The sequence below is a fragment of the Pelobates fuscus genome, chromosome 5, assembly GCF_036172605.1.
Source record: "Pelobates fuscus isolate aPelFus1 chromosome 5, aPelFus1.pri, whole genome shotgun sequence".
NCBI classification, from domain to species: Eukaryota; Metazoa; Chordata; class Amphibia; order Anura; family Pelobatidae; genus Pelobates; species Pelobates fuscus.
The window spans coordinates 300,793,445-300,809,046 of NC_086321.1; positions in this window are offsets into that span (position 1 = coordinate 300,793,445).

The window sequence follows — 15,602 nt, forward strand, 5'->3', positions numbered from 1 at the left end:
TCTTCTCCCCCCTCCCTTGTCACTCTCTTCTCCCCCCCTCCCTTGTCACTCTCTACTCCCCCCTTGTCACTCTCTTCTCCCCCGTTGTCACTCTCATTCCCCCTCCCTCCACCGTCAATTCCCCTCCCTGTCAATTTCTTTCTCTCACCCCTCCCTGTCAATTTCTTTCTCCCCTCCCAGTCAATTTATTTATCTCCCCCCTCCCTGTCAATTTATTTCTCTCCCCCCCCCTGTCAATTTATTTCTCCCCATGTCATGTCCTGCTCTGTTCTGTTCTGATGTCTGGACTTGGCTTCTGGTATCCAGTACTCTTTTTGCTATTCTTGCTTAGTTTTCCTTGTTTTTTGGTTTTCTAGTCTATGTCTGGTTTTCTTTATGCTGGGATTTCTGGGTTCATTCCTATAGTTCGTCCCTGGATTTCCCAGTCTCCAGGTTTTATTTAAATGTTTGTTTTATTTGCCACACCCGTATGTTTCCATCTTTCATTATGTTTCAGTGTACCTGCAGGCAGCTGCTCACTGCTTCTGTCCTTTCTTGCAGGTAAGTGCTATATATGTGTGTTCTGAATCAGTGGTTATTTTAGCATACATTAGGCAGTGTAGGACCTGCCAGATATGGGGTACATTGGCGTTGTTGGCAGGTTTATGCAATGTATGATCATATAGTGTGACTAAATCCCCATGATTTCCATATGTAGTACTTAGTTATGTCTCCTCTTGTTTTGCCTATGTTATCCTGTCTTGTTTTAGTTTGTATCCCAGTCCATGTACAGTCCTGTCCAGTCATGCCCATGTTATGTTCATGTTTTCCTCATGTCTTGTGTATATGTTCTGGGTTTAGCTTACTATCCTTCTCTGATTCTGGGTTCTATTAGTTCTGTCTTGTTTTCATGTTTGGTGCCTATCTCTAGTCTTGCCTTGTTTCTAGTACTGGATACAATCCTGCTGCAGAGCCCTTTTCAGCCCTTGGGAGGTCTGCTTAATTTCCAAGCTCCTAGTTCCTGGTATCCGCTGAAGCTGATTCAATCTCTTGGTATGTGGCTGCACTAACGCTGGTGCTCAACACCAGGGGGTGTGCGGTTACCCTGCACCAGACCCTGCTAATCCACCTCCACGCTGTGACTCCTACTCTGAACATCAGGAATACTGGGTCCTGGTCCTGCTCCGCCGCCTGGATTGTGTCTGGGTCCCGGGCATCGGACCGCCACCCTGACACCCCTGTTAATTTATATCTCCCCCCTCCCTGTCAATTTCTTTCTCCCCCCCATCAATTTCTTTCTCCCCCCCGTCAATTTATTTCTCTCCCCTCCCCTACCTCTGTTGTAGCATGGCCGAGCCCTGTATGGTCCGCGGGTACAGGGAGCTTTTTGTTTCCCTGTTTCAGTGTGCACTTCCTGTTAGTACGGCCGGGTATAGGAGACAGATGCTCCCTGTACCCGCGGACCATACAGGACTCTGCCACGCTACAGTGAGGGAGTGACAGGAGGGAGCACTGAGCGCTTCCCTCCTGTCAGCCCCTTTCCTCATGCTGCGCCCAGGTGGTGCGCCCTCATGGACGCACCAGCCCGGGCAAAGCTGCAGCCACCTGAGGCTCTCTACAGAGCGCTCGGGCGGCTGCAGCATGAGGGGGCGCCCTAGGCGGGTGCCTAGTCCGCCTAACAGGTAGCGCCGGCCCTGACTACAAGTATGCACAAGTATAATAGGTTATTATATAAATGGTATATTCACTAAAAACCGAATTGAGGTGAATTGGTAAGGGAATTGAAATATCTAGATCACAGGTAAGCAATCTTCAGGAACTCCAGATGTTGTGGACTACATCTTTCATTATGCATTAAAAAAAATATGACTAACAGCTAGTGATGTCGCGAACATAACATTTTCCATTCGCAAACGGCAAACTTCCGCAAATGTTCGCGAACGGGCGAACTGGGCGAACCGCCATAGACGTCAATAGGCAGGCGAATTTTAAAACCCACAGGCCAGACTCTTTCTGGCCACAATAGTGATGGAAAAGTTGTTTCAAGGGGACTAACACCTGGACTGTGGCATGCCAGAGGGGGATCCAGAGGGGGATCCATGGCAAAACTCCCATGTAAAATTACATAGTTGATGTAGAGTCTGGTTTTAATCCATAAAGGGCAGAAATCACCTAACATTCCTAAATTGTTTGGAATAACATGCTTTAAAACATCAGGTTCACAGTGACAGACCAAACTCCCCGTTTAACACACCGCAAACAACCGCAAACAGTCCATTTGCACAACCGCAAACTCCTCATTTGCAAGGTTGGATACCGATCGATGGTTCGATATTCTGAGCCCTCTCTGATAGTGATGTCGTGAACATAAAATTTTCGGTTCGCGAACGGCGAACACTAACTTCCTCAAACGTTCGCGAACCGGGCGAACCGCCATTGACTTCAATGGGCAGGCGAATTTTAAAACAGACAGGGACTCTTTCTGGCCACAATAGTGATGGAAAAGTTGTTTCAAGGGGACTAACACCTGGACTGTAGCATGCCGGAGGGGGATCCATGGCAAAACTCCCACGGAAACTTACACAGTTGATGCAGAGTCTGGTTTTAATCCATAAAGGGCATAAATCACCTAACATTCCTAAATCACAATGGATATGGATTGACACCTGACATATGACATATTGACACCTTGACATATGGATTGACACCTGTCCTCAGAGACCCAGATACACACTGACACAGAGCAGAATAGGGACTGTTCCCCCTACATAGGGTCACTTGGCAGATCTGGATTGACACCTGTCCTCAAGGACCCTGATACACACTGACACAGAGCAGAATAGGGACTGTTCCTCCTACATAGGGTCACTTGGCAGATATGGATTGACACCTGTCCTCAGAGACCCTGATACACACTGACACAGAGCAGAATAGGGACTGTTCCTCCTACATAGTCACTTGGCAGATATGGATTGACACCTGTCCTCAGAGACCCTGATACACACTGACACAGAGCAGAATAGGGACTGTTCCCCCTACATAGGGTCACTTGGCAGATATGGATTGACACCTGTCCTCAGGGACCCTGATACACACAGGCACAGAGCAGAATAGGGACTGTTCCTCCTACATAGGGTCACCATTTTTAGCCCAAGGCAGCTCATCCCATCAGGCCTTTTTTAGTCGAATGTATCGCCCACTGTCAGTCCCTTTGGGATCCATCCCTCATTCATCTTAATAAAGGTGAGGTAATCTAGACTTTTTTGACCTAGGCGACTTCTCAGTGACAATACCTCCTGTGTAGCGGACTGGACTCTGCCCCAGAGTCTGCCCCAGTTTCCTGGAGGGGACTGCTTGCTAGCCTCCTGCCCTGCGACTATGGCCCTGGGATGGATTGCCCTTTAAGGCACCATATTTGGGCTTATGGACCGTTATTGTACAGTGCTGGTCCTTTTAAAAACAGTGTACGGACACATGGAAACTTTTTGGGCACCTTTTCTTCCCCTTTGAATCCCTGGGAAGGTGATGCTCTTCCCCTCCCCCAGCTCCATTGTTCTCCAGCAGGGCGTTGTCCCAGGGACACTGCCAAACCAGTGGGAACTGGCAAGTGATAATAAAGGGGCCTCACCTAAATTTTTAACCCCTGGACAGATTCATGTGATTTTTACATATGTTGCTCCCCAAGTTATGCTGATCACAGAAATATAATATATTTTATTTGTATGTGATGTAAAATCAGGGAGTTCAAAAAATGTAATAAAAGTGTAACTTTTCAGCTTGGAGATAATTGAGTAGATACAGTAATTGACTCAATTATCTCCTAAGCAGAGGGGAGGAATATGCTGGGTGTGTTTCTACTGGCGATCCGTTGCATTGGTGGCAAGCGGTGGGATGGCGTCCTAGTGCGAGGTAAAGCAGCTCAGAGACACCGTTCGTGGATTTACAAATTGAGGGCGATGCTAGGGTTCATACAGTGTCCCTTTCTACAGACAGATTTGGGAAAATGGGGTTTGTGGACCCACGGGCAGCACACACACCTGAGGAAGAGAGCGAATTGGAATGGAGAGATAATGCGAATGGGTACGATGCCATGGAGGAAGTCCAGTTTCAACGGCAGCAGCGCCTTCCTGGTGTCGCATACCGGTTGGAGGAACAAATGGCCTGGCGGATGCCGCTTCTGGGAGGCCAACCTGGAGGGCAGCGGGTAAGACAACTTGAGTACCTCGTGGAAAGGGAACTGAGCCTGGACGCCTCATACCGGGCACTGTGGTGGTGCACTGTCCAGCCAGAGACGTGGAGGGCAGAGGGCATCCAGCCAGAGGTGGAGAACTACACGAGCCCTGGCCTGTTGTGGAAAGCCTTAGCGGAGGACGTCTACTTCGGCAGTCCAGCAGAGTCACGGTACTGGGCTATCTTTCATTACCGAGGTGAGATGTTACAGGGCCCGAGATCTATTGGACTGGGAGAAGACCTCCATCATTTCGCTGCCATGGAACGAGAGCTGGAGATGGACTATGTGGAACTACTCAACTCATGTCAGCCACAAAGCATGGACGCAGAACGGGAAAACTGGGTGGCGGACCCAGACCTGCCAGCCAACAGCTGGGAAAACGCGGCAGAGGCAACCCCTTTTTCACTACCAACTGCAGACGTAGGGGACCTCATAGACTGGTCCTGGAGAGACCCACAGATGGCAGGTGGAGATGGGACCGAGATCTCTCTACTGGCCCTACAGGGATGCTGGTCAGGCGGCCAAGATCCCCAGCGGCAGTGTGTATCCCAGGGAGCTGAAGGTGCCGTCCTTGCTCCCCAGCGGCAGTCTGCGGTTCAGAGAGAGGAGCTTGTTACCCCCTCTCCCCAGCGGCAGTCTACAGTTCAGGGAGAGGAGCTGGTTACCCCCTCTCCCCAGCAGAAGCATAACCCACCAAGGGGAGACACTAAGCCCCTCACCAGCGCACATGGGACCGTGGTCTCTGTGCCCAAGCTACAGGAAGTACGGACGGTCATTCCTGCTCCCCAGCGGCAGAATATTTTACCGGGAGGGGAGAGTCTCGTTCCCCCTCCCCAGCGGCAGCCTAGCCCACCAAGCCTAGCCCACCCTCCCCAGCGGCAGCCTAGCCCACCCACCACCTCCCCTTGGTGGGCTAGGCTGCCGCTGGGGAGGGGGAACGAGACTCTTACCCTCCCGGTAAAATATTCTGCCGCTGGGGAGCAGGAATGACCATCCGTACTTCCTGTAGCTTGGGCACAGAGACCACGGTCCCATGTGCGCTGGTGAGGGGCTTAGTGTCTCCCCTTGGTGGGTTATGCTTCTGCTGGGGAGAGGGGGTAACCAGCTCCTCTCCCTGAACTGTAGACTGCCGCTGGGGAGAGGGGGTAACAAGCTCCTCTCTCTGAACCGCAGACTGCCGCTGGGGAGCAAGAACGGCACCTTCAGCTCCCTGAGACACAAAGCCCCTTACCAGCGCAGATGGGACCATGGTCTCTGTGCCCAAGCTACAGGGAGTACGGAGGGTCAGCCCTGCTCTCCAGCGGCAGAATATTTTACCGGGAGGGGAGAGTCGCGTCCCCCCTCCCCAGCGGCAGCCTAGCCCACCAAGGGGAGACACTAAGCCCCTCACCAGCGCAGATGGGACCGTGGTCTCTGTGCCCAAGCTACAGGAAGTACGGACGATCAGTCCTGCTCCCCAGCGGCAGAATATTTTACCGGGAGGGGAGAGTCTCGTTCCCCCTCCCCAGCGGCAGCCTAGCCCACCAAGGGGAGACACTAAGCCCCTTACCAGCGCAGATGGGGCCGTGGTCTCTGCGCCCAAGCTACAGGGAGTACAGAGGGTCAGCCCTGCTCCCAGCGGCAGAATATTTTACCGGGAGAGTCGCGTTCCCACTCCCCAGCAGCAGCCTAGCCCACCAAGGGGAGACACTAAGCCTCTCACCAGCGCAGATGGGAACGTGGTCTCTGCGCCCAAGCTACAGGGAGTACGGACGGTCAGTCCTGGAGTCTGGATAGTCTTCTTGGTAAAGGGGAGAAATGTAGCGGACTGGACTCTGCACCAGAGTCTGCCCCAGTTTCCTGGAGGGGACTGCTTGCTAGCCTCCTGCCCTGCGACTATGGCCCTGGGATGGATTGCCCTTAAAGGCACCATATTCTGGCTTATGGACCGTTATTGTACAGTGCTGGTCCTTTTAAAAACAGTGTACGGACACATGGAAACTTTTTGGACACCTTTTCTTCCCCTTTGAATCCCTGGGAAGGTGAGGCTCTTCCCCTCCCCCAGCTCCATTGTTCTCCAGCAGGGCGTTGTCCCAGGGACACTGCCAAACCAGTGGTAACTGGTTTTGGCAGGTAAAGCCATGCTGGCAAATGATAATAAAGGGGCCTCACCTAAATTTTTAACCCCTGGTCGGATTCATGTGATTTTTTTACATAAGTTGCTCCCCAAGTTATGCTGATCACAGAAATATACGTTTTTTATTCGTATGTGATGTAAAATCAGGGAGTTAAAAAAAATATAATAAAAGTGTAACTTTTCAGCTTGGAGATAATTGAGTAGATACAGTAATTTACTCAATTATCTCCTAAGCAGAGGGGAGGAATATGCTGGGTGTGTTTCTACTGTCCCATTGTGTCTGATTGGCTGTTGTACTTGCATTGTATGTGTGGTAATGTGTTAATTGGTTGTTCTGCAAAACCCTGTGGGCAGTATTATGTTTTGTGGATGGTAAATAAAAGAGGCTGTATGTGCCAACACAATCAGTTCCTGCTTAACCCTCAAAGTGAAGTGTCGTCTCATTATTGGAGGAGGATTTATTGTATGCTGTTCCAGTTTGACTGCTAGGAGTGTAAACCTATTCGTATGGTTTCCTATTCAACTGTCTACAGCATTCAGATGGCTTGAGAGGATTTATATGCTTCTTCGGTTCCGTGATTGTGGTGTCTGCCAGAGTGCTTGGAGTCCTCAGGAAACGCTAGGAGCATCCTTTAACGGAGGTACCCAGTCGGGGTGCCAGGCGATCTGTTACATCCTGCTGCACTGAGGGTCCTTTCTGACAGGACACTTGAAGCGGGGCAGGCCAGAAGTTCAATCGCAAATTGGGATAGCTCAGGCCACAGGTCAAGCCTGCACACCCAGTAGTCAAGGGGTTCATCGCTCCTCAGAGTGTCGATATCTGCAGTTAAGGCGAGGTAGTCTGCTACCTGTCGGTCGAGTCGTTCTCTGAGGGTGGATCCCGAAGGGCTGTGGCGATGTGTAGGACTTTAAAAGCTCTGCATGTCCTCCATCAACAACACGTCTTTAAAGCGTCCTTGCCGGCATGGTCGTGGGAGGAGGAGGATTACTTTCACCTCTTCCCCTGTTAGATTCCCGTTGTGCAGTGACATCACCCTTATACGCTGTGTAAAGCATACTTTTTAATTTATTTTGCAAATGCTGCATCCTTTCCGACTTGTTGTAATTTGGTAACATTTCAGCTACTTTCCGCTTATACCAGGGGTCTAGTAGGGTGGACACCCAGTACAGGTCGTTCTCCTTAAGCCTTTTTATACGAGGGTCCCTCAACAGGCACGACAGCATGCAAGACCCCATTTGCACAAGGTTGGATGCCAAGCTACTCATTTCCCGTTCCTCCTCCTCAGTGATCTCAATGAAGGTATTTTCTTCCCCCCAGCCACGTACAACACCACGGGTACCATAAAGGTGACAACGAGCACCCTGGGATGCCTGTTGTGGTTGGTCTTCCTCCTCCTCCTCAAAGCCACATTCCTCCTATGACTCCTCTCCCTCACAATACTCTTCCAGCGTTGCCGCAGGTCCAGCAAGCGATGCTGATAAGGCTGTTTCTGGTGGTGATGGTGACCACAACTCTTCCTCTTCCTCTTCACGCTCATCTACGGCCTGATCCAGCACTCTTCGCAGGGCACGCTCCAGGAAGAAAACAAATGGTATGATGTCGCTGATGGTGCCTTCGGTGCGACTGACTAGGTTTGTCACCTCCTCAAAAGGACGCATGAGCCTACTGGCATTGCGCATGAGCGTCCAGTAATGTAGCAAAAAAATTCCCAGCTCCCCAGGGGCTGTCCTAGCACCCTGGTCATACAAATATTCATTAACAGCTTTTTCTTGTTGGAGCAGGTGGTCAAATATTAGGAGTGTTGAATTCCAACGTGTTGGGCTGTCGCAAATCAAGCGCCTCACTGGCATGTTGTTTCGCCGCTGGATATCTGCAAAGTGCGCCATGGCCATGTAGGAACGCCTGAAATGGCCACACACCTTCCTGGCCTGCTTCAGGACGTCCTGTAAGCCTTTGTACTTATGCACAAAGCGTTGTACGATCAGATTACACACATGTGCCATGCACGGCACATGTGTCAACTTGCCCAACTTCAATGCCGCCAACAAATTTTTTCCGTTGTCACAAACCACTTTGCCGATATCCAGTTGCTGCGGAGTCAGCCACTTTTCCACCTGTGCGTTCAGGGCGGATAGGAGTGCTTGTCCGGTGCGACTCTCTGCTTTCAAGCAAGTCAAACCCAAGACGGCGTGACACTGCCGTATCCAGGATGTGGAATAGTACCTGGGGAGCTGGGGGGTGCCGTTGATGTGGAGCAAGACGCAGCAGCAGAAGAGGACTCAGCCGAGGAGGTTATGGAAGAGGATGGAGTAGGAGGAGTAGAGGAGGTGGCAGCAGGCCTGCCTGCAAGTCGTGGCGGTGTCACCAACTCCTCTGCAGAGCCACGCATTCCATGCTTGCAGCCGTCAGCAAGTTTACCCAATGCGCAGTGTAGGTGATATACCTGCCCTGACCATGCTTTGCAGACCAGGTATCAGTGGTCAGATGGACCCTTGCCCCAACACTGTGTGCCAGACATGCCATTACTTCCTTTTGCATAATTGAGTACAGGTTGGGGATTGCCTTTTGTGCAAAGAAATTTCGTCCGGGTACCTTCCACTGCGGTATCCCAATAGCCACAAATTTTTTGAACGCCTCAGACTCCACCAGCTTGTATGGTAAAAGCTGGCGGGCTAATAGTTCAGACAAGCCAGCTGTCAGACGCTGGGCAAGGGGGGGACTTTCTGACATTGGCTTCTTACGCTCAAACATGTCCTTGACAGACACCTGACTGTGGGCAGATGAGCGGGAACTGCTCAAGGCGAGAGACGGAGTGTCGGATGGTTGAGAGGGGGCAAGGAGGACAGCAGTGGTTGACGTGGCTGAAGATGCTGGACAAGGAGGAGGATGGCGGCTTTGAGTTTGTGTGCTGCTTTTACTCATGTGTTGATCCCATAGGCGTTTGTGATGTGAGATCATGTGGCTACGCAAAGCAGTTGTACCTAGGTGGGTGTTGGACTTCCCACGACTCAGTTTCTTTTGGCACAGGTTGCAAATGGCATCGCTGTTGTCAGAGGCAGACACACAAAAAAATGCCACACTGCTGAGCTCTGCAATGACGGCATTCTGGTGGTGGACACAGCATGCGTTGATTGGCATGCTGTCGGGCTGACCCCGGGTGCCGATGCATGCTGTCTGACTGTGCCACTAGCTCCTTGCGACGACCTCCCCCTGCTTCCAACTCGTCTCCTCCTCCTCCTCTCAGTCTCCCCATCTGAACTTTCGCCCTGTTCTTCTTCTTGCCGAGTGGGCAACCCACGTGACATCCATGGACGCATCGTCATCATCAACCGCTTCACTTGTATCTGACAACTCAGCAAAGGAAGCAGCAGCGCGTACAACATCATCATCATCACACCGTACGTCCATGTATGTAATGCTGCCTGCCTGAGACATATCCCTGTTATCTACATCCTCTGGCAATAATGGTTGCGCATCACTCATTTCTTCAAACGGATGTGTAAATAACTCCTCTGACATACCAAGTGAAGCGGCTGTGGTGCTAGTGTTGGTGGTTGCGGCAGGCGTGTGAGTGGTATCTTGAGAGGTGCCCGAAGTTAAGCTGGAGGAGGATGGTGCATCAAGGTTCCGAGCGGAAGCTGTAGAAGATTGGGTGTCCTGTGTTAGCCAGTCAACTATGTCCTCAGAACTTTTCAAGTTCAGGGTATGTGGCCTCTGAAAACTGGGCATTATTCTAGGGCAAAAGGGAATCACAGCACCACGACCACGATGGCCCCTGCGGGGTGGCCTGCCTCTGCCTGTAATTTTTTTTTTTTGATTAGTGGTACTATGCGTGCAAGCTACTGTGAGACCAGATATGAGTGGCACTGTGCAGTGGCAGAGGTTGGTAGAGTACACGCTGTAGGCCTGACACACCCGCTTGAAGACAAGTAACTGCTATTCAATCTATAACAGTGAAAAAAGTTTTTTTTGTTTTTAAATGCACGCTATTGTGCCACCAGATATGAGTGGCACTGTGCACACTGGCAGAGTACACGCTGTTGACCTGACACACAGACGCTTGCAGACAACTAACTGCTAATTAATCTATTACAGTGAATGCAAGCTATTGTGCACCAGATATGAGTGGTGGCACTGGGCAAGTGGGCACAGTATCCACTGTGAGCCTGACACACAGACGCTTGCAGACAACTAACTGCTATTCAATCTATTACAGTGAAAAAAAGTTTGTGGGTTTTTAAATGCACGCTATTGTGCCACCAGATATGAGTGGCACTGTGCACACTGGCAGAGTACACGCTGTTGGCCTGACACACAGACGCTTGCAGACAACTAACTGCTAATTAATCTATTACAGTGAAAAAAAATATTTGTTTTTAAATGCAAGCTATTGTGACACCAGATATGAGTGGTGGCACTGGGCAAGTGGGCACAGTATCCACTGTGAGCCTGACACAGAAGCTGGCAGGCAGGCAACTGCAATTAGATTACACAAAAAAAAAAAAAGCAGACTGATGTTCTAGCCCTAAAAAGGGCTTTTTGGGGTGCTGTCCTTACAGCAGAGATCAGATGAGTCCTTCAGGACTTTAGTGGACACTGAATACACTAGCCTAGCTACTAGTGTACACTTTCCCTATCAAATGAGCAGCAGCTACACTTTCCCTCCTCTATCCAAGAATGCAGCTTCAGAATGAATCTAAAATGGATGCTGTACAGGAGGTGGGAGGGTCTGGAAGGGAGGGTCTGCTGCTGATTGGCTGCAATGTGTCTGCTGATTGTGAGGCACAGGGTCAAAGTTTAGTCAATGATGACGAATAGGGGGCGGATCGAACCACGCATGTGTTCGCCCGCCGGGCGAATGCGAACGCGCTATGTTCGCCGGGAACTATTCGCCAGCGAACAGTTCGGTGCATCACTACTCTCTGATTTACTGTACACGACTATTCGATATTCCCACAAATTTTATATAGCATTTTATGTTTGTTTGAGACCACCTTAAAAATATTGGATATCGCTAAAAATCATGATCACTATATACTTTCTCTACAAACTTCTAAAACTAACCAAACTACTCATCCATCCGCTATACCACTTTATCCCACCTAGAACTAGTGCCCAGTTAAAATACTTGACTCTTACTTACCCACACTCAGTCATGCCACGCACATTTCACCACTACTCTCACTGAATCCTTCTGACTACGGCTAAATTCATCTTCTACATCAGAACACTACTCCTAAGATTGGGTTGTATCCATGTCTCGGGTCTTTCATTTAGAATAGGGGCAGCTTCGGTCTCCTTCAACACTGACACTCTAGTGCATATTATTAAAAGATTGGGCAGATGGAAATCCTCAGTCTACAACCGATATATTCCTCATCCCGAGAAAGAAATGAGGAAAGCTTTTAAAAGTTTGGCTTTGTAAATTTGATGCAATAAGTGTGTTTTTCTTTAATACCTTTTCACCCTCTTTGCATGAACCCGATTTACATATATTATGAATATGTTTCTGAACATATATATTATATTATTCACTCACTCACTCACTCACTCTCTGGGCCGGCCTCAGACATCATGCTGCCTAGGTCCAACGATAAATGACTATGGGGGGGATAATGTATAATAAACACAGGTTACTGGCTATGGGGGGGGGATAATGTATAATAAACACAGGTTACTGGCTATGGGGGATAATGTATAATAAACACAGGTTACTGGCTATGGGGGGGATAATGTATAATAAACACAGGTTACTGGCTATGGGGGGATAATGTATAATAAACACAGGTTACTGGCTATGGGGGGATAATGTATAATAAGCACAGGTTACTGGCTATGGGAGGATAATGTAAGAAAATGAAATAGTTAACTTTTCTTGTTCATATGTATTTTATGCTTAGATAAGGTTTATAATCATTATTGCTGACTGAAAGGATATGAAACAGTTAAACTCTTTTTGCTTTATATGCTTCAAAATAATGCATGACATAATTATGGCATCTAACTGTGGCAGACTTAAACAATAGGGTCTTCCTTCTAGAGGATGTGCGACATTGCTAAATCTCAGGATGTCTTGCCCATTCCGATTTCAGGATATTCTTCCCCAGACTTTATTCAAATGCTTATCTTTCTATTGTCAGACTAGTACAGGGGTAGGCAACCTTCGGCTCTACAGATGTTTTGGACTACATCTCCCATAATGCTTTTACAGCCATATTGCTGGCAAAGCATCAAGGGAGATGTAGTCCACAACATCTGTAGAGCCGAAGGTTGCCTACCCCTGGACTAGTATGTACTATTAGCTACAAGGAAACTATCTAAATCTTGTTTGTTTGTACGGCTTATGTAAGAAACTGTGTATAAAAGTCAGCTCTGAAATATACTCATTCGAGAAATCTTGTCAAAGCTTGGTTGGTGTCCGTGTCTTATTGCTGACAATGATTCTCCATCAACGTTGATTATGGTGACCGAGGGATCGAGAACCGAGGGGAGTTGAGTCCATTACAGCATTAACCCTTTCAGCTTGGTGTCTAGAAGTGGGATGGATCAGCAAAACCATTGCGGTGAGTAGCCTTTTTGTGTCTTATTGACGCTGATTGTCTATGACCCCCCTTTGGTTCAGTAAGACTGTATCCAGTACATAGGAAAGGTGTAAGGACTTTAGTTATATTGAGACCATGAGAGGTCTCCGGTTTATATTGAGACTATAAGAGGTCTCCGGTTTATTAGACATTTGGTCTAAATATATAGGGTTTTGGTAACCCAGGTTAGTATCTAAGATAGATACAGGGTACTCAGGTATATACAGGTTTTGAGACCATAAGAGGTCTCCGGTTTAATAAGACTATAGGTGTTCTGATGAGCACGGTTTATAGATCTATGAGTATACCCCAAACTTCTCTTTCTCCCGGTCACCTTTGTTTGTCTTAAGTGTTCCTTGTGGGTGATTGTTTGTCTATAGTGGGGACGCACTTTGGTAAGTTAGTAGTGTCCCCACTCTGAGTCAGCAGTATGGGAAATGTGAGTTCAGGTCCTGAGTGACCAATATGTGTACATGTATATGTGTGTGTATGTAAATATGTATGTATGTATATATGTGTGTGTATATGTATATATAAGATGGCAGTACTTTTTAACAAATGGAGGTTTTTAAAAATACATAGGGATTAAGGAGAGAACACAGGTAACTTTTTTTCCTTTGGTTTTTACTATATATTGGGGCTGATGTGTACTGTAGTTATTGCTGCCGCCCAGTGATGGGAGTGAGCGCAGGACTTATCTTTCTGCAAGATAGCAGTACTGTATATTAGAAAAGAACTGACTCACAGGTTGTACCTGATAGACCTACTTAAATCTTTTTGCTTTATTTTTTCTGTCCCATAGAAGTATAAGTTTATTACTCTGTTTTATTGTAAGTTATTTCACATGGGATCTGTGTGCCTGGTATGATTGTTGCTTTAAAATACCATAAGCCCACTACACTTTCTATGAGAGTGGGATAAGTGTAAATGTGTTAAATTGTTTACATGATGAGCTCAGTATTTTTATACTGAGACAAAAGAGGCACTTCATTAATATTTGAAAGTTAATTCCCCATATGGGATTAATTGTATAGAACACCAATCAGCACATCTTCCCTGCCCTGTGTGTTTGTTGCAAAGGATCCATACTGTAAACATGATTTATGTTTGAAAATAACAGAGCAACATTTACATTTTCAGTGGTCCAACACATGCTTTATTTTGTGCTGTAAAATAAACTTTTTATTGCTACAGATGATCCAGTACAATAACTACTGCTGATACCGGAGAAACTGACGGAAGCCAAGCACAGAGAGATGGACACAGGTTTCTTCAGGAAGGAAGAGATTCTTTATTGGATCACCGATCGGGACTCAGAGGGACTAGCGTCACCAAAATACAGCAAAGTCTGAGTACTGAATACATAGAGTACATTCCTTATATAGCACTGTAGCTCCTCCCACAATTAACTACACCCACACATACCCTTAACCTATTTAATGAATAGAGTCTAAACTCATCCATCCGGTCTAACCACGTGGCTCATCTGATACAAAGGAGAGGGACGCGTAATTCCAGTTCTTACATTCCTGCACCTGGTCAGTACAGTGATGACAGTATCTTAGCTACGTGTAATTAACTAACTGATACTACAAACACATATACATACATATGCCTTGTGGCAATCTTAGCCTGCTAAACTTGTATTTTACTGGAATTACATCACATTCCCCCCTTTGATGCCTCTGATATTTCACAATTACTTGAGGCATCACTTAACCTTGGTTTGCATATACCTCAGGTTACCATGAACCAGACCAGACTTATCTTATGATGTGAATCTTCAACATTCATCTTCTTGCATTGGTTCTCCCTGATCTAGAGCCTTATACTTATATATCGCCATTATCTGTGCAGCAGCCTTCCTCTCTGCTATACTTCCTATCAGGCTTTGCACAGACCTAACTACTAAGGGTATAAGACACGGTAGGAGTAGACACAACAGTAAAATCAGTAGGACTCCACCTACCACTGCCTTAAGCCCTCCAAACCACTCATACCAGCTACCAAACCAACTACTTGGATTGTACCCTTTCCATACCTGAGTAGGCACATGCGCTAGTTTAACCATATGGCTAGTAAGCTCAGCTATTGCTTGCCCTTCGTCATCTATTTGAAGACAGCAATTACTTAGGTTAAACTTCCCACATACACCTCCCTCTACTGCCAAAAGGTAATCCAAGGCTAATCTATTTTGGTAGACTGCTGTCCTCATCCTGGTGTTATGCTTCGCTAGAAGATTGAGCGCTTGTGATGTCTCATTTGTGATAATCTCAACCACCGCCTGTAATCTTATAATACGGTTGAGCATATAAATAGGGGTTCTATAACCAAAGGTACCATCCTCAGCCCACGTGGCTGGCCCATAGTAATCTATAATACGCTGGGGAGGCCATTCATCATCTTCCCAGGCGCCTATCTCTATGGGTCCCCTTTTCTTCCTATGATTCACATCATACACTTTAACACCTAAAGTCTCACCTGTTTCAATCGGTAACAAGAAGAAGGATGGTTTGAGCATACCCAACACACATGCCCCTTCCCAGTCCTGTGGCAGCTCCGAATAGGCTTTCTTACCACAGATCCAGTACAAATTTGCTGGGGCTCTCCAAGTAGATGTGATGGATAGATCAAACCACACATCCTTTAAATTGGCATATCTAGCAAACGGGTTAGATGGTTCTGAGACATTTG